Below are 27,393 nucleotides of genomic sequence, written 5' to 3' on the forward strand. Positions count from 1 at the left end.
AACAGATCACAGCGAAGATAATATTGATATGTAAAAATAGATAGAGAGTTCGTGTGATGAAGTAAATGTAGGTTTTGCTGCCTTTGATCCATTTTTGCTGACACCACAGGGTTAACATTTCATTTGAATGCAGAAGAGGGGGGAGGGGAAGAGTGTGTTCTGTTTTGTTTTAGTGGAACAAAACAGCGTTTCAATAATCCCTAAAAGTGACTAAGGAGTTACTTCAGGACACAACCATTGGGGAGGGGAATTAATTTGGTGTTTTAAGGTAGGTGTTTCTGATTTTCAACCTTCCATCAGGTAAAACATAAAGACATAGCAGAATATTTACACACACACACACAAAATATTCTATATATCACACACACACACATTATACATACACAGAGGTCTCTTCTTTTATTTAAGCACAATATGCTGATTTGCACCACTACCCGGGAGATCACTGACTGTCTCTAAGGATCTTGTGTTTGTCTGCTCACCCTCCCTGGGCTGCTGCTGTCTCTGGTGGAGGACTCTCCCTTACTTACTTACACACACCCCAAACACACTAACTGCTAATGAAGTCGTGAGCAGCAGCAGCAGCAGCACCTTCTGACCGCCATTCCGCACCCAAAAACTTTCCATTTCCCTCTCCCCACTCTTTGGGACTTCCTTTTGATCCCCTCCACCGCTTGTGTCTGTGGAGGAGGAGGGGGAGCAAAGAGTGTGTGAGGGCTGCTGGAGATTTACAATCTGCCTTCACGCTTTTGGGACCTAGGAAAAAAAAGAAGAGTTCCACCATGGACTGCAAGTGAAAGGAAGTCTTGTCTTATGTGTGTTTTTGCAGAAGTTGAGGCTTTTCTCTGCTGCTTCCAGGAGTGCAAGCTGTGCCTTTAACCCACGTTGAGGGAGGTGAGTTTGGAACGGCGCTTCCTACAGCCCCTGGATCTTTTTGTGTCTGTCTGCGAAACTGACAAATGCAGTTCTGAGCCGAGGACGGGTTTGGTTTGCCATGTTTTTCCAGTGTCACTCCAACTTCCTCGTGTTTCCCTCCCTAGTATTGTCGTTTGGGTTACTATTGTTGATTAGATATGTGCATGTTTGCGCCTTACATTTCGGTGGCTTTCCAACAGGGCTGGCCCTATAATCCCCCCCTCTTTCCCCCCTTTCTTCCCCAAGTGTGACTTGGTTTGTTTTTGTGTTCAAACCCCTAGCCTAACTAGGCTGGAAAGTCCTCCCTTTAAAGATATATATATTTTTAAAGGAGAGCCTTAATTATGTCTTAGCTTGCGATATATGAACCCTAGTTTTCAAGGGGACTCGTGATTCACTTGTGTGTGTGTGTTTTAAAAAATATGGTTTAGAAGTATTGGCTGTGAGTGGGGGTGGGGAAGAGAGCCGCCTCGTTTTCTGATCGCTTGCCTTTTATCATGCCAGGGGGGAGGGGGGAAGAGAGGGTAGGGGAAGGATGGGGAGGGGAAGCGATCCTGAGGCTAATATGATGGGCGAACTTGGATGTTGAATGTGTATTTTAAGTTGAAATGGGGAGGTGGGGGAGGGGACGTGAGCTGCGCGCACTGTAAAATGGTGTAGAGTTTGCATAACCCTCAGCGTGGGGGAGGGGAATCCCATTCATCTACAGGGTTTGAATCAGCAAGCTTAGAGCTCATCGCTGTCGTGAATGGTTAAGGTCTGAGCCGACAAGAGATCTTCTCTCCTTATGTGATTTGTAATATTAATCACTTAGATGTTTTGAATATCAAGGGGAGGGGGGAATATCTAGGGTGTACTATCAATCGAACCCAGTGGGGTTTAAAATAATAATAACAATAATGCAACATCGCAACCTGTTGCATGCAAGTTTGAAATATGGAGTATTCTCTTTATCATGGCCCTACTAGGCCATTGCTATCAAACTAGTGTTTCTAGCGCTGTTGCTTTCCACGTTTTTAATCCTCCCCTCCCCCACCGTGTTTGTTCCTGTATCGATGCTGTTGGCCTAATATTTTGATTTTAATTGGGTGTGAGAACAAATTATTGTTGCAGCTCAGCTAATGACCCTTTCGCCTACATATTTTCCATATTGGATTCTCAAACAGGCCTAAATTTGTCCAACACCCCCCCCCCCCTCACCTTCTCAAAGTTTTCCTTGAGCTTTAAAAGAGCTTCATGTATCTATGCAAGTATTTCAAAAACTTCTACAATATTATATTTGCATTTACCTTGGTTTGTCATAACATTCACAGAATAAAGGTTCCCTGTGCTAAAAACCACAGAGCAACAACAACAAAATTAAGAGGCTGTTTTGGTGTCTATGAGAATAAATACTGAGGATTTCTGTTTTGCACTTCTAGTTTAATAATTTTCTTAATGTTTGGGCAGGGAAACAGAAATTAAGTAATGCAGAGCTGTTTCTGTGCCAGATTTAATGCCACATCTTCCTACCTTGACCCATTTATTGGTTAACCTTAAACCAAGTCTATACAGCAGAGACAAGGTTAATGCACTAAACCTGTCTTGCCACATGGCTGCACATAGTGGATTTACATCTCTCCTTTAGCCCACACCTAAAGTGAATGTTTGCTGTACATGGAAGAAAGGAAAGGAACCTCTCGTGCAAGCACTGAGTCATTACTGACTCTTGGAGGGACGCTATAAGGCTTTCACTGACAGGCCTTATAGCGGGGTGGTTTGCCGTTGCCTTCCCCGGCCGTGATTACCTTTCCCCCAGCTAACTGGGTACTCATTTTACCGACCTCGGAAGGATGGAAGGCTGAGTCGACCCAAGCCAGCTGCCTGAAACCAGCTTCCGCTGGGAGAGTTTCAGCTGCAGAAACTGCTGCTTTACCACTCTGTGCCACACTAGGCTCTTTTGCTGTACATGGGTGAACATACATATTTTTTCCAAAATGGAGATATAATCCATTTTTATTTATTTTTGTGATTCCCAAACATGAGTCCCAAAACCGCTCATGAAGTCCAGATATATTAGAGGTTGCTAATGAGGTCCCCCTCCAAACAGCAAGTGGGCTGCAAGTTTGTTTACATGTTTGATGAGGCCTAGTGGCCTCAGCTTCTTGTTAACTACTTTGGGTAACTGCCACTGCTTGGTGTGAATAGCTTATCAAACTTCACCCAGTCAAGCTACTATCATAATACTGGCTGGGTTCAGGCAACACGATAACCAACAGTAGTTTAAGTAGCCAACTGTCAGTTCTCTGTTGGGCAAAGCCCACACCAGGGTTGACTATTTCCCCCAAATAACCGAGACAACCAGTACTCTGCAGAATTGACTATCTGCACAAATGGTTGGTTAGGATGTTGTCTGTCGTGCTCAGTGGACTATTTCAGGGTTGAGTGGACTATTTCAGGTAGCTACAGAGTTCCCGGGCAAGGGTGGCCAACGAAACCAGCCGCTCTGCTACAGCTGGCACAACTCACAGAGACTGCTGGGATAGCACTGCGAGGGAGAATGGGGAGAGGGGCAGGGGCTGTGTCAGTCAAACGTCGGGTTGACTATTAGTCCACTCAACTCCAGCCCCAATCACTCCACGGTTGTGTAGGAACATATTAGCCTGGTTTGGACGACATGATAATCAGTAGGGTGTGTGAGTTGAGACAACTGTCTGTTGAGTTGATTATTATGTTATGAGGTGGACACAATGGACACATGATATGTTATTTTGTTCATTTAAACAATGCGGAAAAATAACAGGTTGCTCCGTTGCTTATCAAATAATCAATTGATTAAAATGTTGTGTGGATGGCTCCCTCCGCCTGTTGAGTGCACTATTCCATAGATGATAGAGTTCTCCAGCAGGAGCGGCCGAAAAAACTCCGGCTGTCCCTGCAGTGGCTGATGGGATAGGGCCAGGAGGAGAGAGGGAGGACCACCAGCCACCCAGAAGGACGCCGGGACTTTCAGCCGTGTAACGGGGAGGGACAACATGTCGTTTGGGGAGTACCAGCAAAACAATGAACAGTGAGTGTGCTATTCCCCCCTCCGTTGCTTAATATGTTGTCCGAACCAGGCCTTTGGCTAATCGGGAATTTTTGCAATGTATCATGATAATAAGTATATAATTTAAATTAAATAGTACTATATGACTATCAGTTTAACTTGCTGCTACCTACATTATATCCCATAATCAGATAACTTGTTATCAAAGGCTGCAATCCTAAACTCACTTATTCAATTTAGTGGGGCTTTCTTCTAAGTAAATATGCATTGGATTGTGCTGCATGTGAGTTGGGACTGTTATCTCATGATAAAGCCCATGAGAACTATTGTGTATCTGTTGTGCTTTTAAATAACCCAGGGGAAAGTCTGAAAGCAAGTGCATAAAGACAAATTGAGCATTGAAAGTGTACTGGATCATCTTCAGCTACTTACAATATTGTGTTGACAGAACTTTAAATAAAATAACAATATTCATCTCAGTTAAAATCATTTGGAGGAGGAACTTTACTAAAAGAGTAGATTGTTGCTGTTGCATCATTAAACTTCAAACCCTAGTTCTCTACTTCTACAGATGAAAGAAAACAATAACAATGTTTTAAAGAATTAAATTTAAGCCTTCTCCAGTATGGCAGCAATTGCAAAGAAATCCCAAATGCTCTCCATAGATATCCAAAAAGGCTAGTGTTAATGGCTGGTACACTCTGTATTCACCAATAGAGAAGGTCTATGGCTGAGTTCAGATGACATATTAGGCAACGGAGGGGATAATAACACACAGTGCATTAATTTTTCTGTACTCCTCACACGATATGTTGCCCCTCCCCCGTTGCGTGGCTGAGAGTCCCAGCGTCCTTCTGGGCTTCTGGTGTTCCTCCCTCCCTCCTCCATAAGTCCTCCTGGCTGTATCCCATCAGCCATTACAAGTTCTGGCTGTACAGGAGCAGCCAGGTTATTTTTGGTCACTCCTGCCGGAGAACTCTATGGCCAATGGATTAGTGCACTCAACGGAGGGGGAGAGCTCTCCACATGACATTTTAATCAATTGATTAATGGATAAAAAATGGAGCAGCCCATTGTTTTTCTGCATTGCTTAATTCAAAAAATAATGTGCTGTGCGTTGTGTGTCCTCCTCCCACGACACAACAATCAACTCAACCGACAGTTGCCTTCCCCACCCCACCCCACCATTGATTATCATGTCCGAACCTAGCCTCTGTGCATCTCTGTGGTGAAGACTCTGTAAATATGGCACTGGCAGTTTGAGTGGTAGCTAGTTAAATTCAATACTGATGGTGCTAGTAAGGGCTCTGATAGCATTGTACACTCCTTGGTGGCCTTGCAATATCAAGTTACCTTGGTTATATTTTATATGTTGTGCTTATTATAACAAATAGGGAAGACTGCTTTCCCTTTATAGAAGCCTTTTCCCACGTGGTAACCTCCAAGATGGCTAACGATCAGGAGTGATAGGCATCATTGTCCAAAGCATCTGGAAGACACTACGTTGGGACAGGTTAATTTATAGCATTGGATCAGAATTACCTGTGAATATATTTGTGGTATTCTGTTCATTGGCTTGCATGCAACAGAAGGTTTCACATCCAACAGAGCATTTCCGCTGGTGGAATGGGGAGAGGAAGCAATCTTCACTGATTTCCCCCTCCCCTCCCCTATTTCTCTGAAAATCTGCTCCAGAAGAACGAGGACCCTCTGGAACAGTATGGGAGGTGTTGCGGGAATGGCGGGGAATCAGAAAAGCTCACTCCCCCCACCTCATTGGCCAAAGTGTCCTGAGCAGAACTCCATTCCGGCGTATTCCCACTGACATATGAAAATGCTGGATCCAAGCCACTGTATTTATATGCAGCAAGAACACAGAAGGGTTAATCTATGTCCCCAAAATAATTTGTGGATTTCTGGGTTTCCATTAACCCTTATAGTTGTATTTATAACTGGATTTATCCATGGCTGGTATAAGATTAAGGAATGATGCCAGTTTTCCTGAACTGCTGTTTCCTTCTACAAGGAAACTGTGAAGGATGTGCATCTCGATGGGCTAGATGGGTCAAGGCTGAGTGTGCTTTGTACCAAAAAATCAAATCACGTCATGTGAAGGAAAATAGGCACTTGATCAATAAATATCCAGATTCTCCAAGTGAAATCAATTAAGCAATTTAGCCTGCTTATTTCCTGTCAAATTTGGTGTCTGAAAACCAAGTGATCAATGCAGGGGAGGGGAGGAAATGGTATGAATAGTTACCATCATACACACCAATGTAACCGCTGTAGGATTAACTAGAACAACACATTTTAGGTGGAGCCCCCTTTGATCTTCGTTCTGGAATTTCAGCTAATCTAAAATGCCATTGCCCGATTCCTGATGGAGGTGGGAAGGAAGGCTGTTACTTGACCGATTGTGCAGCAGCTGGACTAGCTTCCAGTTCACTTCTGGGGAAATTTGAGGCTCTAGTAGTAACCTACAAAGCTCTTTTAAGGAAGGGTAAAGTATATTTGAGATAGAGCTCTCCACCCACTAAGATCTGATAGGGAAGGTCCTTTCAGTTCTTTTGCTTCAAGATGTTTTATCTGTGAGTTGACAGAGGAGGGGGTGGGTTTTGTTTTTTGAGGCTATGCCTTTATGGAGCAGCTTGCTTTCTGAACCTCAAGTCTGCAGGCTTTTCAATAACGTTTTAAAATACTTATTTTTAGGCAGGCCTCGCTGATGTTCAAAGGGAGTTGTGATTATTCTCTAGCGGTAGCATGGCATTAAGTTGGTAGCATACTCTGTGCTAGGTTGTTTTTCTTGTTTGTCTTGTTAAGTGCTTTGCATGGTAGAAAATTGTAATAAAATAATGTAGGTGGGGAATAGTAATAATAGATCAGGAGGTGTGCAGGACTGTAATGATGTCCTGACTGGGAACCTAACACAGACAATGCTTATATCTGCCTTCTGAAGGTGAAACAATACATTACTGGCAAACCTGTCTTTGCTGTTGCAAAGCAGATCTGGCGGGAGCAAGTTTACAGAAGAACAGCTGCAATGGGGAGGAGTGCTTAATGCATTCCCTATCACTGCTTTTCTACTGCACCCTCATCTCCTCCAGGAGTTTTTTTCTTCTTCCAGCCAGTGAATAAACTGACTTTTCCCAACCTGGGTACTCTCCAGATGTGTTGGACTACAATTCCCAGCATCCCCTAGCCAGCCATATTGGCTGGGGGATTCTGGGAGTTGTAACGCAACACATTTGGAGGGCCCCCAGGTTGGGGGAGGCTGGTATAGGGTATTATTTAATTGGCTTCCAGTTGGCTTTGTTACTCACACTGTACTGTGTACACAAATTTAATATCAGCCATGTTAATGTCAGTAGAGAATGACTGTTTTGTTGGCTGTGATGGATATCTTTTGTTGGGCAGACCACATACCTGAAAAACTGCTACCCTTCTTTCCCAAAATTGCAAATTTGTGAATCCCATAAAAGATATAGTTTAACTTACATTGTATATGCTATCTTTTTAGCCCTGTGTGGCATTGTCTAACAATACTGTCTAACAATGTTATAAAACAGAGAACAAGGCACATGGTTTGCCCACTAATCCTAACTCCTCATCATATTGCCTCACTATCTCTGTGGGGTGGTGGGGGTAGTAAAAAAATCCACATTGGAATTCTGTTGTTGCCAAGACCACTCTCCCTCGAAAGGAATACATTTTCTGGCATTTCCCCTTGTACGTTTTGGCTGTTCTGAGTTTTCATTACTATTTTAATGTAAATCCTGGTTATATTCCAGCCTTGTTTGAAGTAAGGAGGAATAGAAATCTCCCTCAAACTCTTGTAAGCAGGCTCATGTTTTTCATATTTTTTTATCATGAGGCAAGATGGAAGTAATTTTGTAAACTATTTCTCAACTGGTAAATTAAGTATCTTTCCCTCCCTTGACTATTTTTAGTTAGAAGGAAATAGCTGACCTCTTTACTGTAAGAACCTAATTCCTGTGGGTGCAATTTATAGGTTTCTATCAAATGGCCTACTTGGACAACTTGGTTGAACTAGAACAACAACAGTGGAACTAGAGATATCTTTAATAATAAGAGTCTGTCCTGCAAATACAAGATATTCTTAACATCTTGAGAGGAATACATGAAATAGTGTTTGTTTCTATTTAATGTGTTGTCTCTTTCTCTATTTAATGGCTGAGTTTCTTTTTTTGAGGCAGTGCTTAGAAGCCTAAAAGCTTATTATATAATTGGTTTATGTATTGAATTATACTACATTCAAAATGCACAAATTCACGACATAGTGGAAAGAATGAATGCTAGTCATCCTGTATTTTAAGGGGAAACCTAAATTTAGAGTATTAGAAATAAATGAAATTACTTGGTATTTCCTTGCAGTTCATGCTTACCTGAAAGTAAATCCCTTTGACTTCAGTTGGGCTTGCTTACTTCCAAGTACACTTAGGATGCTGCATTGAAAACTATCTGGTATTTCTAAGGATTGTTATTTAAATTTAGAAATGGAATAAAAAGTGGTACCATCCATCCCCTGGACATGGGCTAAATATAAGGAGAACCTTCCTAATGGTAGAAGCTGGTTTAACAGTGGGAGATTGTGAGCTCTCATTCATTGGAGGTATTTAGGTAGAGGCTGGAGGTCATCTGTCGGAGATAATTGTAGTTGTATCCTGCCTTACAGATCTTGCATTGAGCAGGGCATTGGACTAGATGCTTCCAAAGTCCCTTCCAACTCTATGGTTCTGCAGCAGTGTACATGCATTGCAGCACATGAATAGTTCTCTACACATAGGACTTTAGTTGTAGGGGTCGGTTGGGGTACAGTACAGCAGTCTTGCTCAGGCAGAGTAGCTTGTATATGAAGTGGAGGGAAAGAAGCAGCAATAGACTTGTGATCATCCCATAATCCATATTATCCTTCTCCAGTCCGGTACCCTCTAGATAGGTTGGACTGCAACTCCCATAATTCCCAGGTTGGGCCCTCCAGGGAATTTTTGTATAAATGCCTCCCTTGATGATCATTTTGTAAATGCTTCCCTTATTGCATTTTGTTTCTTTAATATATATCAAGTGTTTTTATTCTGGTTTTTTATTTTTTTTTATTTTTTCACCACTCCAAAATTCTTGAATGGGGAGCGGTATATAAATATTGTAAACAATAAATAAATGTGTGTGGGTAACAGAGTGCTATGTGAATGGCAGGTATGAACAGTGTAATTGGTATGGAGATTGAGACAGTGAAAGAAAAATGAACACAGGGAAGGCATATCCTACCCACATCGCCAAAATCCCCCTCCCCACTTATAATTAATAAGTTCAACACTGACAAAACTTAAAATACATGACTACAGTAAATCCTCCCCAAAGCGGGAGGGTGAAATAACTTGTAAAGTCTGCCAAGGAGTATGTTAAAAATTGCTTAGCCAATGCCAATGAGATAGGAAATGTTTTCAGGTGAGGTTCATTAGCAGATGTCATTGTCTATCCTTAAAAGTCTAGAAAACAACACAATTAGTCCTTCTGCCTGTCTATTATCCCTACTGCCCAGACGATAGGCTATTCTGAAAACATAGATTTTGGCATTCTTTGTATGTCGCTTTGAATGTTTTATAGGGAGGAGTCTAATAAGCTTTATGAATGAGTATTTCCATAACATTTTCCTGTCTAGGATTCTAAGGTGAATGGAAAGAAGCTCACAGAAGGAAATGTTGCCATCCTCCTCTCCCACCTGCAGCCCCTGTGCTCCCCCCCAATAGCTTTTCTGAGTTGTTGGGGGCTCTCTTGAACTATTTGGGATGGGCCTTGCAGGAATCTGTGGGAAGGAGGATTCACAGCTAATGCTGGATAATTCCTCCCTCCCCCAACCCCTGCAGCCATCCCACACTGTTCAAGAGAACCCCCAACAATCCAGAGAGCTTTTGGGGGCAGAGGCAGCTGCAAGGGGAAGGGGGCACTGGAAAATGTCCTTCTGTTAACTTTCTTCTGTTCATTAATTTTAGGATCCAAGCCTTGAAATGTACCCAGTTATTGACTGGAATGACTTTTCCATGCCTCTTGTAAAAATCTGAGAACACATAATCCCCAATAGCTCATTTGGCTCAGTCTCAGATTTGAAGTTCCTGAAACTACTGGAATCCCAACGCTTTATATTCTAGGGGCGTGTTGGAGGAGTTGGGCTTCTGGACTTGAGCATCTCCATTGGAGGTGTAGAAACACTTTCCATTCCAGGAAATGGTGAGGCATGTTACTGTGTGCTTTCCAAGAGGGTGGAAAAGGATTCTATAGTATGTTATGGGAATTCCTTCTTTTACACATTCAAACAGCAGTGTAATTACTACTCAGCAGGGTCATTTCTTTTGGCTCAACCTCAGTGCTAATGCAATGGATATTTGTATAAAATTAATTTAATTTATGTAAATTAACAATGACCCGATTTACTATGTGAGACATGGCAATCCTAACATACGGTCGTGGCCAAAGAAATTGAATCACGTCAATTGATTAGGCAGCTGATCTTGATCAATGGACCAGTGTAGTTTTAGTTCAGTCATTTAATGGTGGGCACGTTAATTAAAATTGACATGGATTCCATGGAAACAAGCATTTTCAAAACAAACCTTTAAAAAGTTTGTATTTATCGTAAGGTCTGTTCCTCACCTCAGGCCTACTAGCAATCTAAGGCTGAAGTTATATGCATACTTATGATGGAGGAAGTCCTGTGGACAGCCTATAAAACAGGAAGCAGGATACAGTATAGCACAAGATTTCTGGTTTTTACTGAAAGCAAAATTGATTTAATTTCTTTGTTGTTTGGGAAGGAAATGAAGCAAACTACAATGGATTTTTTTTTAAAATAGTTTCTGCTCCATTTTGCACTGTGGCCTTATCAGCAGTTCATTAATCCTGCCCCACAGAACAGCACTCTGCAGAATATCGCCCTGTAGTTCGACATAAAAACCCAAGCGTTTACAGATCAGCATTTGGGAAATGAATAATTTTGTGTTTTGATGACGCTGATGAAAGGGAGCTATTGTGCTATCTTTATTGTGCTATCTTGGTTAGCACATGTACAACCCTTACATAAGATTTGTGCCTGGAAAAATGCTGTGATGAATTTATGCTGATTTTAACACATTCCAGTAGCCTTCAGCACATTGATTCACAAAGTCCTGCCAAAAGCAATAAGCTTCATAGTGTACAGTGAAATTTACACAATTTATTTTGTTTTTTTAGAGTGAAAACATGAACCTTGATTGTTTGTTATAAACATACACTAATTTTATTGCCAATTTGGCAACTGCTTTGTTCCTTAGTAATTTATTGGCTTTCCTCTTATTTTCTGGTTGGCTTTGGCTTGATTTTGTTCAGGGATGAGATACATGTATGACTCCTCTCCACGTAGTTTTGACTTGTCTAACATCAACAATTGAATTGCAAGCATTAATCCACCTAGCAAGCTCCAAAAGTCTCCCTAACCTAATTTTGGTAAGTAGAGTCTTGGCAGACTGTGAAATAATAGATAGGCAAAAAACATGCCCACACAGCATAAACTCACCGATGGGTTATGTATGCCGACTTCGCTTAATTAATGCTGTGGTTGACATTCTTATCTGAAAGGTCAAATATGAAGTCACTATCTTGAATAATATTTTTCCCTAGGAGACTTGTAAGAATTGTTCACTCAGACCAATGGGCCAGCTTGTCAGGGCCTTAGTGCAAGGCACTCTCAATGGGCCCTCTTAACATGGAAGAGGAGGGGGATGAAAACAGTAACTTTCTAAATAACTTGTTGGTGCTGTCTTGGCTGAAGAAGCACTTTTGTGGTGCAGGAATGATGTGGCGTGGAATAAGAAGCACTGTTTTTTCCCCCCTGACTACATTTTGTCATACTGGGTCATACCTACACATAACTTGGATTTTTTAAAATGGGATTGCTGGAGTCTGGCTGCCAAATAAATCTATAGTGGTGGCTCTGTACTCTTTTCCATAATGTGGTCGCCGTTACATTACAACATAAGTTTTGAGATACTTGGAGAAAGGCCAGCTGTCTTACCCAATCCAGGTCTAATGAGTAGTGGTGGGGGAGAGAGAATGTCCAGGTTGACTGTTTCTTCAGAAGTTTCCTCAGACACTTTAAATTAAGATTGACTTGATATGAACATGAGAAGATGGGATTAAGAACATAAGAAGGGTCCTGCTGGATCAAATCAGATGCCTACCTTGTCCAGCATTCTGCTTCCCACAGTGGGCAACTAGATATTTATGGGACGCCCAGAAAGAGATCAGGGTCTTACGGGTGTGTGTGGAGAAGGCTACCTTGGATTTTAGCAAATGAGATTGGTCAACATCTGTAAATCAGGTAATGTAGTTAAGATGCTTGTGTTAGTGGGCTTTCCTAGACAAGTAGCTTACGTTTTCATATAAGTTGCATAAAATGGTAATAGTTATGAGGCCCAGACCCCGCTGGGGTAAATCTAGGGGTGGGGTAAATCTAGGGGAGGGATAGGTATTGTGATGCCCATGGGCATCAATGCACCCCCGGGCACCTTTCTTCGCACCCACCAAGGTACCATGCCCCTCTCTTTTTTTCTTTTTTTAAAAACACATTTTCTTATCAACAGCTGTTAGTGCTGAAAACTGTGTACTCAATGGAGTTGTTTAGTGTGCTGTGGCTAAGACCCCATCTCTGCCTTGTACTCAGTCTTTGGGGAAGGTTATTTGTCCTTTGCTATGCCATCACCTTGTTATTGATGATTGGTCATTTGGGTTCTGTTTTAAAGAGAAATTTCTGGTGTCTTTGTAGCGACTGAACCAGAAGAGAGCAGGCTAGGGAGGGGGTTGCTTAGTGTTATGTTTGAACCATGCCTTTTGCTCTCTGCCTCTCTTTCTTTTTAAAAACGAAAGAACAACAAAATAGTGGTCTCACTTCTGCAACCCACCTTAGGTTGGTATGTGTTCCACTTGTGGGTTCCAATTTACCAGTTGAAGACCAATCTTTTCGATTACCCCAGATGATTACTATGACCTGATTCTTAACATACCATCCTTGTTGTTTTTTAATAGATTAAGAGAGTAGTATAGAATGTTATTTATAAAATGCCAGCTATGAAACTGACAGTATAAAATCTACAGAGGGACTACTCTATTGGATTCACAGTCTAAAATGACCAAATGAAAGGAGGCCACTTGTATAGGATGGGAAGGCTTATACCTCAGTGCTAAAGCACATTCTTTTCGTGCAGCAAGTCTCATGTTCAATCCCTGGCAGGTCCTGTTAAAATACGTTCAGGTAACCAGGCTACGGAAAAAATGCTGGCCGTCAGACTTCAGATGCTAGATGGACTAATGCTCTGACAGCTTCATATTAAAATCTTGAGGCTGATCCAAAACACAGTTTATCAATAGGACTTGGACTGTTCAACTCCTTAAATTAAAGCTTAGTTTGTTGATTAGAGTGTTATTGACCTTTATAGTGGATTATCTCTAGGATGTGGTTATGTATGAATGGTGGAAAGCTGAACTCTTCACATGCACTTAAATAAATAAATAAATGTGGACCCATATCTATACAGGAAACGTGTGAAGTTTTATAGACCTAGTTCACATGTAATGATTAGCCATTGTTTAAACGTGGTTTGTTGTTGGGTTAACTGCTGGGTTATTTAAACAACCCAGTGCTCTGCCTTTGCATATCATACTCAAGAACCTACGAATGGCTGATCGTGGGATATTGATTAAAAGTGGACATCCACTCTATTCCGCTCATCCCATGGGCTGTCATTATGTGCGAGCCAGCCCATAGTATCCAACATGTGAAGTTGTCAGACAATCTATCTAGTCCAGTATTGTCCAGTCTGACAGGCAGCTCTCCTGGACCCTTTTCTGGCTACCTGAGATTTATTTTCATCCAATAGATGAGGTGATCAGTAAAATAAAGATTCTGTAAGGTTAAATAGAAATTAGGGGGGTGTTATAACAACCTTACTAAAATTGAAAGAGTTTCACCAATCTTCCTGAAAACTGCACATGCCAGAAAGAAATGCCTATTTTACATGACTTGAACATTTCAGGAAGATTGGTTAAAGATTGATGAAGAAAGGGCTGCTAAGAGCAAAAAGAAAAAAGAAACCTTGGTATCGCAAAAGTGTTTCTGAAAACATGTTAGCAATTTTTTGTGCCCATCTGGTAAAGACGCAATATCCTCCCATGTTTTAATGATTGGTGTTTTCTTATTCTCTTTCTACTGTACTTGGTGGAATGGAATTTCTTTTCTTTTTTTTTAATCCATTTACTAATTTTTAATAATAATTTTTATTTGCTAATTAAAGTCTATGGAAGTTCATAAAGTGGCACTCGGAATGTTGAGAGTGGGGGAGGGGATAACTTCTGTCTGGAGTAAAAGATGCAACAAGCAGCAGTTTTGGGGATCCGTGTGTGTGTGTGTGTGTGTGTGTGTGTGTGTGTGTGTGTGTGTGTGTGTCTATGTCTATGTATGTATGTATGCAGTAAAGTCTGTAAAGTCCCTTTTTGGGTTTAAGTGCTAGGAATAGAGGGCTTAGAAGGAAGCTATGAAATTGCATGGGAGTGAAACTTTTGTTCATAAAAAGGCCTGTCTTTTCTTTAGGGCAGAGAGTTTTGTTGCCTGAAGTCTGAGAAGCAGGATCTTGCCTCCCTTTTGGGAGAAGACCTCTTTTCTCCTTTTGAACATGTTTTCTCTTGGCTTTGAGATTAATTTGGGCTATCTTTCCCCAAGCCAGTTTTTCTAAACAAGGCCCCTGAGCAGCTTGTTGTAGGTTTTTCCCCATAATTGATTTTGGTCACTGGTGAAGCTTAGGCTTCCAGTACTTTTCATTTTAAATAATTTCTTCACTCTCTACCTTGATTTGGGACTGAAAGTCCCAGGGAAAGTGCAGGTGCATAGAGGATAAGTTGTAAGCAAGCACAATTTGTGACATTGTACAACGTCATGACTGATCACGGGGCACATCAGATAAGGCATCAAATTTAACTTCCAATTTCCTGGCTTCGTGGAATTTGGATCAAGATGAGAAAACCTTATCTTTTCTTTTAAACCGGCAGTTTTTTTTGATGTTTGACTTTATTTAAAATACTTCTTGGCCGCCTTTCAGGGCAGCAGACAACAATATAACATGGCATAGATCAATAAAACATAATAAAAATGGTGTATTAAAAACATAATAAAAACAGTAAAAACACAATAAAATGGTAACAGCAGCAAACATTCTAAAAAAGAAAAAAAACAGCATAAAAGAAAACTTACAATAGACAACTGCAGTCACAACTCAGTCCGTTAAAATCTTGGAAAGGTCAGACTGAGCAAGTAAGTCGTTGTGGCTTTCTTAAAAGTCTACAATGATGAGGCCTGGTGGATGCTGATGGCAACTTATTCTAGAGGTGTGGGACCACTATCTCCATTTAACCGCTCTCATATGTGGTCAGATAAGAAGGACCTCTGTTGATAATCTTAAAGTGCGGGCCTACTGATATGGAAAGCAATTCTTCAATAATTTATCCCAAAATGTTTTAGGACTTTTAAGGTCAAAAACAGTACTTCAGATTGGGCTCGGAAACACACCTGTAACTAGTGCAGCTGATCCAGTATAGGCATTGTATGACTGAATGATTGAGTTGCCTTGTCCCACCAACACTCAGACGGCCGCATTCTGCACCATCTTTTGAACCATCTTCAAAGGCAGCATGTTATAGCATGTCACTTGTACAAGGATAACTGAGCCGTGGTCTGTTCTCTTCAGATAGGGCCACAGATGGTGTACCATCCTAAGCTGGTAAAATGCGCTCATGGACGCTGCAGCCACCTGGGCTTCCCCAGTTTGTGCAGAGTCTGGGAGGACTCCCACACTACTGCACTTAGTCTTTTAGCAGGAGTGCAACCCCATTTAAGACTTGTTGTAAACCTCCATCCAAAGGAGTTGGCTTCCCAACTCACAGTACCTCTCTTTTGCCTGGATTAAATTTCAGCTTGTTTACCCTCACCCACACGGAAACCAGTCTCTAGACATAAGTTCAGCAGCCTCCTTGGGAGGTGGAAGCAAGAGATAGAGCTGAGTATTATCTGCATACTGATGACATTTCAGCCCAAACTTCCCAATGACCTCCCCCAGTGTTTCACATAGACATTAAAAAGCATGGGGGGGGGACACAGGATTGGACCTTGCTTCACCCGAACAAAAGCCCCCCAGCACCACCTTCTGAGACCACTCCTCTGGGACAGTCCACAACCACTTTAAAACTATGCCTTCCAAGCCCAACCAGATAAGCAATCCAAGAGGATACCATAGTTGATGGGATCCCTGAGGTCCCTTTTCTGGCTACCTGGAAGTAGGGTTTGAACAAGCAAAGAATGTGCTTTACCACTGAGCCGGTGGCCCTCCCATCCTACAAGCACATTTCTTAAAGCAAGACAATTATTCATGGGTAACAGGAAATAGTGCTGTGGAGCTTGCTAATACTTTCATACTGCTCCAGAGTTTAAACATCTGTCTTGGTTATCTTAAAGCAAACTTGAATAGCTCTATATAAAAGAGTGGGAAAAGCACCATATAATCTTTACAAGACAATTAGTAGGGTGCTAGCTTTCACAACTTGGTAATTATAGAGGCATTTAAATTACTTTCCTATCCACCTTTCTTACAGGAGTACTAAGAGCATTAATTAATGTTTGGGAAGCCTTTTAAGATAAGTGTTGATTAGTGTTGCCGGTAGTTTAGTGAATGGAAAATATGAATGCAAAATAATACATGTAAACAAACATCCAGGCCCTTACCCCATACTTGAGTTTAATTAGCACCATTAATTTTGCCACTGCCTTTAAGATTTGCAGCTAAGCCTAACTAACCCTTATAGATTCTTTATCTACACGTTCAGAAAAACAAACATACATTTGTACAGACCAGCCCTACCGTTAGGCAGGTGACTGAGGAGCAGGGAGTGGAAGTCAAGTGTTGGATGGCTGAGCTGCCTTGCTCTTCCAGAGTTAGCCACACTGTCCTATTGGCTGTTTTGAAGTACGGTTCAGCTGCTGGTCTGCACAGATTTTGTACATGGAATGGGAAGAAACCATCTTCTTTTTCAACTCAGGCAACAAAAAGTCTTAGATCAGCCCTGACATGTCAGTCAGCCAGCATTACTCGAGATAGAGGGGGGCCTGCATGTTGGACTGCTCCATATACCGGTATCAAAAACTCCATGCCCATAGAAAAATAATGCAATTCAGAAAAGACAAATCTAGAAAGCTGCTCCTTGATATGCTCAGGCAATTCGGATTTTACCCATTCTACAGCAGGCTCCCATCTGCATTCTGAAAGGGGATGCTGTATGTAGACTTGATTAGTTGCCTCTTAACTTTTAATGAAGTAGCTGTATTGATGGACTGATAAGTAACAGCATATGTGTAGCCTGTAGCCTGTATTTTTGAAATCTATTGGAGCCTATACAAGTGTTGAGCAACAGCATGTGGTGCAATCCCTACCAAAATGTTTAGCAGCGCATGTAGAACAGTTTAGAGATGTGAAGGGATGGGGAAAAAATGAGAAAAACTGGATCCCCCCCTCCCAATTTCCTCTTCCCTTCATAACTCTAGTACAGTTTGGGCCATCTTGGATGACCAGACATGATAGCTGTGGGAGGGGGGGAGAGTTTAAAATTCAGCCTCCCTTCTATACTTATTTTGTCTTCTCTTCCTCCCTCCCCATGTCAACCACCTGATTTGTTGATGTATGTGCACAACCATTGCACACAATCACATATATACACCTCATTGGTAAGATCTGTAGATCGTGGTAAAAGGATAAAGACTAAAAACGTGGATTTCCCTTCTTCCTTGTTCCCATTCTCTTGTATGCAGTGTTTGTGTGCACACACATACATCCTCCTATACACACACATTTCAAATCTTTCCTTATTATTTAAGCAAGCCAGACACATTGTACCATATAGGGTCAAATTATGGCACCTTCCAACCTTATCCAATCTCTTGCTGGGGCTGGCTTTTTTTGGGGGGGGGGGAAATGAGTATGTTTTAGAAGATCACAATAGATCTTTTATATTTAGTTAATTCGTTTTAAGTCTACATAAGAGTATGCTTATAGTCTAATAAAATGCTATAGTGCCTTGATCAAAATGGAGAGGCGGGTAAGAAATATTTTTTATTATCATTATTATGACTATTATGATGATGATTATTTTCATAGCTCCAACTCTAGGAATATATAGGAAGCTGCATTATACCAAGTTAGGCCATTGGTCCATCTAAATAAGTAAAATCTACACTTCCAGAAGTTTTGGACCCAAACTCTCACAGTCCCTTGGCCATGCTAGCTGTGGCTGATGGGAGTTGCAGCCCAGGTTGCCTACTTCTAGTTTCACTGACTGGCAGCAGGTTCCGAGAGTTTCAGCCATGAATCTTTTCCAGCCAAAACTGGAAATGCCAGGGATTGAACATGGAACTTCCTGCATGCAAAGTGTGTAGTTTCCACTGAGCAATGCCCTTTCCAAATATGTGTGTGTTTGGATAATCACTCGTATATAAGGATAGATCACCGATATAGATGAGTGATCTGTCTGTCTGCCCTTTTTGTTTCTTCTCCCAGACCTGCTCCTTGCTGTTTTCCATGCCGGCTAGTTTCTGGACTGTGCTTTGGCTTGCTCTTATGCTCAAGTCATCTGTCTCTCCCCTTCACTTCCATTCTCCAGATCTGTTTATGCATAGTTATTCATTCAATCATCAGGCATACCCTTAATCTATAGAAACCATTTTTGATACAAACTTGTATTAGGTAATGCCCTTGATGGCTTTACCAAATAAGGTGGCATATAAAAGCTATTAAGAAATAACAATAAATAAATATTAGTGTTTAGATATGTGACTTGTCAACAAAGGTTTAGGCCTTATCAGACTAGCCAGCTGGGTTCTGTATCCATGTTAGCCTTCTGTTGTGTTCCTCATCTTTGAAATCTCAGGTAGTTTCAGCTCATACTGCCTTATCTTCCAAAGCAGAATCCCAGTGTAAAATAAAAGTGGCAAAGGTTATAGAAAGCTAGATGATCAATAGCTATAACGGAGCCTTGGGACATTCTTTATAGACTGATTTAACTTTGAGATTTGTCAGATTTTTACAAGTTTTCAAACACCAAGACAAAAAGGACACAAATAAAGAGATAAGAATATAAACTCCTATAACTACCCCAATTAGCTTTACCTACTCCCCAAGCTAGTCATCATTTTTACATAACATTCCTATAAGATATGATAAATTATTCTTATGTTCTAAAAGTATATAAGTCTTGATCCAAAGAACCATATGGTTAGTTCTGTGCAGTCAAGAAAGTTTGGGTGTTGTTGTTTTTAACAGCACAACTCTGTTTCATAAGCAATTTGTGATACAATGTGGATGTCTGCTATTTAAAAGGGGGGAAATGCAAAATTTTGGGTGCAGCTATAGCCTTTGGATCCTGGCCTTTGGATCCTTTATATAGTTTGAGTGTTACATAGTATGGGTGGTGTCCAGAAAGTCACATGACAGCCACCATTCTTGCATGACATCATCCTTTTCCAGTTTACTATAACTGGGGAGTATTTATTGCAGTTATTTGTCTAATAGAAGAATATATCAGAGTTACTGCAGCTTGGAGCATCCACGGACACAAAGTTTAGCAATTTTCTACCCATGTTTTTTGGGGAAGTCCTTGGTGGTTGCATCCCCTTTTTTATCTTTACAATCTGGATGAGGATTAACATGAAATTCAAACTACACCCAACACTGCAGGCTTCTTGATTATTCTTCTGCTGGGGATTGGATAGGAAGTGAAGGGAAAGAAGGGAGGAAATTGCTTGCAAGCCAAAGGAAATTGAAAGAGGCAAATAGGAAGTGATATCATCTTCTTTAATATTTTTCCTCCTAACTTCATTACTTAAGTAGGTGTACTCTATAAATGAACTACACTTATAGTAAATTTTGATCCATAGATGGTTTTAAAGAAGGAAAATTTAGATGCCTTCTCATTGGTTATTAACTGATTAGAACACAAAAACCCTATATGATTTCCCCATCCTTTTAATTACTTAGGTTCTTGTCCTGTGAGATGTCTAACTGATAACAGAGCTATTTTTGCTTTACAAAACAACACTTTGAAGTTATGGCTGTTTGCCATTCCAGCGACTTCATCAATTAGGTTTTGTTCTGTTTACTGTACAGATGTCAGGACACAAAGGGCTGTCAACAGATGGTGGTTCCTACAGTGAAGTCTGATATTATTTCTAAATTTGGAGTCTTCCAATAACTGATATGAGAGTATACAGCTATTTTAAGCAAAAAGATTGCTATAGCAATGGTTCTGTTAGATCATGCTCATTTTGTAAAACCATATTTCATTACCAAGGCATATATTTTGACAACCTGGCTCTCTATAAGCTCTAATGTTCTAAATTGATAATTTTCAGACTTTCCACCTTTTAGAAAATACAGTTTTCGCATTGACTTGTCTGTAATGGTACTCCTTTGCCTTGCAGAAAATTCTTGGGTGTGTTATACAGCTCATACTTAAGATGAAGACTATTACTGGAGAAGTCATAGCTGCTTCTTCATAAGCCACTTGTTTGTTCTCTTCTGAGGTAGAAGAAGTTCTGAATGGTGAGACTACTTCCCAAACAATCCCAGTGGTCTACAAATGTGTTACATTTGTTTTCAACATTGGTTGATGCAAAGCAAGCTCTTGGGCCTCCATAGTATCCCATATGAGAGGTTGTCCTAGAACACATTCAATGCTCTCCTTTAGCAGTTCTTTGCAGGAGAAGAGTGCTAGTGATTGGAAAGCTTCTCTGCTATTAACAAACTTCTCATTGAGGAACCTCTAGTACAGCCTTCCTCAACTCAGTACACTCCAGATGGGTTGAACTACAGCTCCCATAAGGCGTGTGGGACTGGAAAGTGAAATCTGCCTACAAAGACATGTTAAAGATGTTAATGATAATTGCATTTGGCAAGTTTTTCAGATATCCTACTGATGAACTGGACATTATAACATAGGGAACTGTGGTGGACCTCATTTTAAAGGGAAGAAATGGATAAATTCTTTGCTACCCTAGTCCCCTTTTACAAAAAGGTGCCTTTAGCTTTTTTAATATATGGTTCCCATTGATGTGTTAAGCAGTAGAACAGCACAATGTTAATACAGTTCTGTTGATATAGAAATATTCATAAATCTCATCCCCACTCCTAAACACGACTTTCAATTAAATTCCAGTTTCAGAAGACAGTGTAAGGGCTAATACTAGTCGCAGCAGACAGCGAGATTGAATTTCTGCCTTCAGCCATATTGCATTGTGCCACCTTCTGTCTTTTGAGGAAGGTAAAAATAGGCACTCTAAACAAAACTGCATCACTGTTACAATGGCTAGAATCTCCCATTATGACCTCTCCTATTCACAAGGAAAGGTTATCCCTGGTTCACTGCTATTGTTTGATCCAATTAGTTTTTATTGACTGAGAAGGCCTTAATAGGTTTCATTTATGTACCTTGGGTTTATTGCAGTTTAGCCCTCTAAAATCCCCAGGAGGCTTCCAGAATAACAAAGATGTTATTAATGAGATGTTAAAGGAGTGTAAACTTTAGAATAGTATTAGCAAATAGGTAAGTTGGTGTTCACAGCTTATTGCATCTCAGTTTTCAGCAATGGTAATGAATTTGGTTCTGCCCAGTGAACAAGGGCATAATGGCAGTGGAGTTACCTTATATTGTTCTTTGTGTTGTGTGATTTGTTTTGGTGAACAGCTTTTATGAGAAGAGGGAAGCAGACTCTGTCCTAAACCTACTAGATGTATGCTTGCTCTTTGCTGAGATGATTTAGGATGGTAATTCTATATTCTTGGAGGGGAGACAGGCAGTGCTTTCTTCCGCAGATGTTGGCTTGGCAGCCAGAAGTGTGTGCTTTACAAAAAGCAAACTCCCACATGCATGGTCGCACTCAACAAAGTTGGTGCCATTTAGCTTGGCTTTCAGAAACTTAGAGAAATTAATGGAGGATAAGTCTATTGAGAGCTAATGCCATGCTCACCCTTTAAAAGTAATCATACCCTGCAATCTGAATGAGGATACCAGATCACATAGGTGGCAATGGGGAGGTGTGGAGGGGTGAGATATTGCTTATTTAGTAAATGGAGCAATATGTCTAGGGGAGGACTGTTGTTGTAGGTTTTAAGCTCAAAACCAGGGTTCTTCAGAGTTTTCTGTGAATGAAGAGTAAAGAGAAAGCCCCTGAGCATGTACAGAAATTTGCCTTTCATTATAGAACAACCTGTCAAAACAACTTGATGAAGGATTGACCTGGGCAGGTGTGAGCATTCCATGAGATGGAAGGAAGGGTAAGCAAGGAGCCACCTCAAACTTGCCACCCCTCCAATTTTCCAACTTCTTTCCTAGAAAATGAGTCCTTTGAGGTGCGGTAGGAAGGAAGGGCCAACAATGTCAGCTGACCCACTTCTTCCTACCTCAGCTTGAGAACCCAGCCCACATCAACCAGGTGCCCTCTCCTTAATCCTGTTGCATCTTCAGAAGCCTGTGTGGAGAGAAGGAACAAATGTGGGCAAGAGAGATTAAAGGGATGCCAGATCATCCCCTATCACCAACCAAGAACGGCAAAAGTTTCTCAGGCACGTTTCCTATTCCTTAATTAATTAATTAATTTTATTTAAAATTACCTTTATGTTGTCTTTGAAGGCAGAACCCTCTCAAGAGGTGTACAAGATAAAAACCATGCAATAAAAATCAGTAAGTACATATTCAATAAAAATCCATCAAAACAGATTATCAATAAAACTCAAGAGCCATTCTTGAGGAATTGGGGATGTGAGCCTTGCCCACACTGTAGCTGTCCAGATGGTCAAGCTATCATTGAGCAGGGGGTTGGACTTGATGGCCTTGTAGTCCCCTTCCAACTCTGCTATTCTATGATTCTATGTCTCCCTTGCCAAGCAGTTCCATTTTTATACTCCCATCTCTCCTCATCTCCCACCACAATTTGACCGTGGCTGAGTGAAAAGGGTAGGAGCAATGCAACAAAGCAGCTCAAAAATGGAGTAGGTTTCTAGTGACTTAATCCCTCTTGCTGCTAAAACACCCAAGAAAATTCAGCTTTCTCCTCAGTGGAAGAAATTATACATAAATATATCAGTCCTTCCCCAATACTGAGGACACCTGTCTTCTCAGTATTCAGCTGGCTCGAGCATCCGCTTTTATTTGGTCCAAGCAGGCCCAACCTAAAATGTGTGTATTTCTGTCTGCCTTTGCCCCCCTTATCATCTGTAGCCTCCTCTTAGGTGGGGAGATGAGGAGAGATAGGAGTATAAAAACGGAACTGCTTGGCAAGTGAGACATTTTGATAGCTTGACTATCTGGACAGCATGATTGGCTTACTTTAAAGTTGCATGGGGACATGCTTTTTCAAGCACCTCCCTCCTTCCCCCATCCTTAATATTTTAATATTTTAAAAATATATTATTTTACATATTAATATTGTGTTATTTTGATACTTTCGTTGTTCTATTTTTTTGTTTAGATATTTTGTTTTCTGGTTTGGTTTGTCAGTTGGGTGACATACACATCGAACAAACAAATAAATTGCTCTATGTCCATCAACGAGTATTACAATTTTAATGATTTCACCAGTGGGAAATTCTCAGCTCTAATTGAATAAGACCCAGAAAAAAGGCAAGACTGTGGTCCTATTTGGGTGTTTAAGCACCTGTGATTTGCATCGTGTAAGGAGGGAGAGTTGAACCGGCTCGCTGGCCTGGCCACTTCTGATGTGTCCTTGTCCGACGTCCAACACGTTGCAAGGGGAGCTTATTCACTGTGGATCCTGCAGTGCTCATATAGGATCCCCACATGATTTAGAAGCCTGGGAAACTTAGAGAGCCACTCCTGGTCAGCGCAGAAAACACTGAGCTAGATGGACCAATGGTCTGACTTTGTATAAGGCAGCTTCTAAACTTCCTATTTCTTCTGAGTAAGCTTTCCATTCACTTGTTTTCAACAATCAAATGTGTATTTTGAGGCTTTTAATATCAGAGAAGCTAAGGAAGAGAGGCTTTATCTAAATCATTATGCCAGAAGCAGATGTGGATTTTTCTTTTAAATAACCTTCATGGGGACAGCATTCAAATTAATATGCATCCTTATGTCTTATTATAAAACACCTTCATAGGGACAGCATAAATAACCTTCATAGGGACAGCATTCAGATTAATATGCATCTGTATGTCTTATTATAAAACACATACAGACAACTATTAATTTAACTACCAGTTGCTGTTCCTTTTCAATCTTTTTTGTCCCTCAGTTCTCTTACCACAGAAGGCCTAAGGAATAATGTAAATGTGACTTGTGAATCCCCCCCTGCTGAAATTTGCATGCAGCAGCCCCTATCCCCTCCCTTCCGTGCCCCAATTACATCCCTTTCCCCCTCCCTGGGGTGGTGACAGCTTAACAGCACAGCTGTGCCCGGGATCTGCCTTTGCGCCACACTGATTGGGTGAGCAGGGCTGTCCGTCAACAGGTTGAAAGAGGGGCTGCCCAGCCTGTTTGGCATGGAGGAAATTAATTGCTATTTTGGCATGAGCGTTAAACTTTTTCAAACTTCCAAAATTTTCTGCATGTCTACACTGCTTAATCTTCAGTTTAAAACAAAAACATGAGCAAAATCAGTCTGGATTATCCTTTTTCCCATTCTATTGGCCTATATCAAGTGGCGGATTTTGTGGGCCAAGTGTGACACTGGGATGGGGTTGTTCCCAAAAATGGGCTCCCAAGGAGCCAGGCTCTAGAGGCTTATTTCCTGTGCCATCAGTGCTCTGCATCAACCACAAGCCTAGCAGCCTGATCTCTCTGGTTGCAATCCAAGGAGGCACTTATGCCCTGTCAATTCCCACTGCTTGCGGAATGAAGATTTAGCACTTCCAAGGCACCCGGAAACGAGCAAAAATGATTGTTTCTGGAATGGGGCAGGTGGGCAGAGTTCTCATAATGGAGACCCACCAACGTGTCCCAGTCGAGAAACAAGCGTTTCCACTCATTTCAGGGCTTCCTCTGGGAGCTGCTAAAACTCTGTTGCACAAGTGGCGGGTCCTGCTTGTGCAGCGGGATCAGCGAGACCCACCACTTATGCAACAGCAGAAGGCATAGGCACGCCATTGGGATCTGCTCAAAACTTCAGCAGTGCTACTAGGTAGAAATACCAACTTCCCTCCTAAAAGAGTACTCCATCATCTGACTCCATCAGCCAGTCACTCTTCACCATGTCCTATAAAGACCTACGCTCAGAACATACTGCTCAGAATTTGCTTCAACCCCAGCTAACCTCCTATTCCTGCCCCCTGTACTGCTGCCTTTTGGAACTTGACCCTGTTTCCGCTTGTTTTGGTGGTATGCTACTTGCTTCTGGCCCTTGAAACTTCGGTTGCTATCTCTGGAATTTGAGTTTTTACAGATCTTGGACCATGTTACCCTTTGGACCCATGGTTTCTGCCTTGACCTCTTGTCTGTCATAGATTATGTTAATTGCTGCTCCTGCTGTGAACTCACCTGTGACTTAACTCTGGCATCTGATTAACAATCAATACCTTCGCCCATCCCGTGGGTCACCAAAGTATAACAAAGTATAAGACTCCCCATAAAATAATAAAGAGTGTCCATTAAAAGTATTTGGAATATTGTGGATTTGTAATTACAAATACATTTTTTCAAATAACATATCTACTTTTTCAAAACCAAAAGCAATTCAATAAGAAATCTTAAGTCGGCTGATATTTTTAACATTCTACTCTTCAATGTTTCATGAAATCTCTTTGGAAATGCTAGCAGGTACTTGGCATTCCACTGCAATCCAAAATATTACCGAAATGGCAGCATCTAATATGCTATAAATCTTAGTATGTATATGTGTGCATATGTGTGCGTGCATGCAGATAGATAGATAGATAGATAGATAGATAGAGAGATAAGTATAGCAATACGTGGTTTGTGTGTATGTGCACACTGTGTGTGTATGTGCACACTGTGTATGTATGTGCACTGCATTTCTGTAGGCACACGTATGTGCAATCCCTAGTCTCCCATCCAGCAATAGATGCAGGGAGTGGGGTTGTCTCCACTCCCCAAACTCTTTCCCTGATCCAAATCCTCCTCCAAGCTGCTTTTAAACTTCTTTCAAGAAATATATATATATGGGTACGTCTCCATGCTGTAGGTGTGGATCTGATAACTTAGTTGGATATTTTAACCACAGAAACTCGCAGAAGGAAATTATATGACCACCACCCATACCCCTGGACTGCTACCCAGATAAAAATTGGAGCCCTTCGTGATTGCCTTAAAAAGTGTGTGTGTGTGTGTGTGTGTGTGTGTGTGTGTGTGTGTGTGTCGGGGGCAGTGGGGAGGGGGAGATCAGATGATCCCGTCACTGCTTTTTTATTTTACTTTTTTGTTTCCATTTATTACTGGCTGTTGAAAGGAGAAAGCTTTGTGATAGCAATATACCACAGTATCTTGAAGCTTGGTGTTTTGTCCCATACCAGCCATATTTATTAGGGCATGAGATTTGGTAGAGCTGTTTTGTTTTTCGTTTTCATTTTTCGTTTTTACATGTGGTATGGCACCTTCTGAATTACAGCTCCTTTGGCAGCAATTTCAAAGAATCCTTTAATGTCTGTTCTTGATAGCTTTGCCAGAAGTATGCAGAATACTCTAGAATTTCGAACACTACGGCAGCGATCTAGCAAAATTCAGTCATGTCCTGCTTGCAGTTTTCTGATAGCCATCAGACTGGCAACTGAGGAGTGCTGGACTAGATAGGCCTTTGGCCTCATCAAGCTGAGCTGTTCTTTGTGATCTCGTTTTGGAACTCTACAAGCCTGTAAGTCTATGCCTTAACTACACGGCTAGGGATGGCGCCACACAATTAATTCCCCCAGCTCCATTAGCTCCACGGACATATGTTTAAGTCATCATATATGAAGTGATATCATTATTTGAGATCCAGACAATATGAAATAGTATTCCCACAGTAAATCTAACTGAAAATGTGTTCTGAACTCTGTCTGTTGGCGATGACTCATCAGAAATAGGCATCTGCTACAGGGTGGAAAAATCCAGGGTTCTCACATTTGATAGTTAAACTGCCATTCAGATACAATGAGCAGCAGCTATTAAATACATAACAGAGGTTCTTACACAATTCCCAACTTTCAGGTGAGTGGCAAAGGCTGCTATGGGAGTAGCAAGTGGTGCAATGCATCTTGGTTTGAGACAGGAGTTGTAAACGAGATGGCTAATAGTCCAGATATTGCCACATCTTGTCTGAAACCTTTGAGCCTTCAGCGTGGTGGCCCCCCTCCTGTGGAATT

General features: G+C 41.2%; 1 protein-coding gene across 2 annotated transcripts in view; it reads left to right on the top strand.

Annotated features, from left to right (window-relative positions):
- Window positions 1–248: 248 nt before the first annotated feature.
- Window positions 249–27,393, top strand: part of TBL1X (transducin beta like 1 X-linked) — a 171,738-nt gene continuing 144,593 nt past the window's right edge. The window contains exon 1 of one of the 2 annotated variants that reach the window (XM_063126363.1): window positions 249–268. The gene's annotated coding sequence lies outside the window, so the exon portion shown is untranslated. Of the gene's footprint in view, window positions 269–556; window positions 895–27,393 lie in introns of those variants that run through there. The other variant, XM_063126362.1, reaches the window with a different exon arrangement.

Source organism: Elgaria multicarinata, chromosome 5 (genome assembly GCF_023053635.1).
Source record: "Elgaria multicarinata webbii isolate HBS135686 ecotype San Diego chromosome 5, rElgMul1.1.pri, whole genome shotgun sequence".
Lineage (NCBI taxonomy): Eukaryota > Metazoa > Chordata > Lepidosauria > Squamata > Anguidae > Elgaria > Elgaria multicarinata.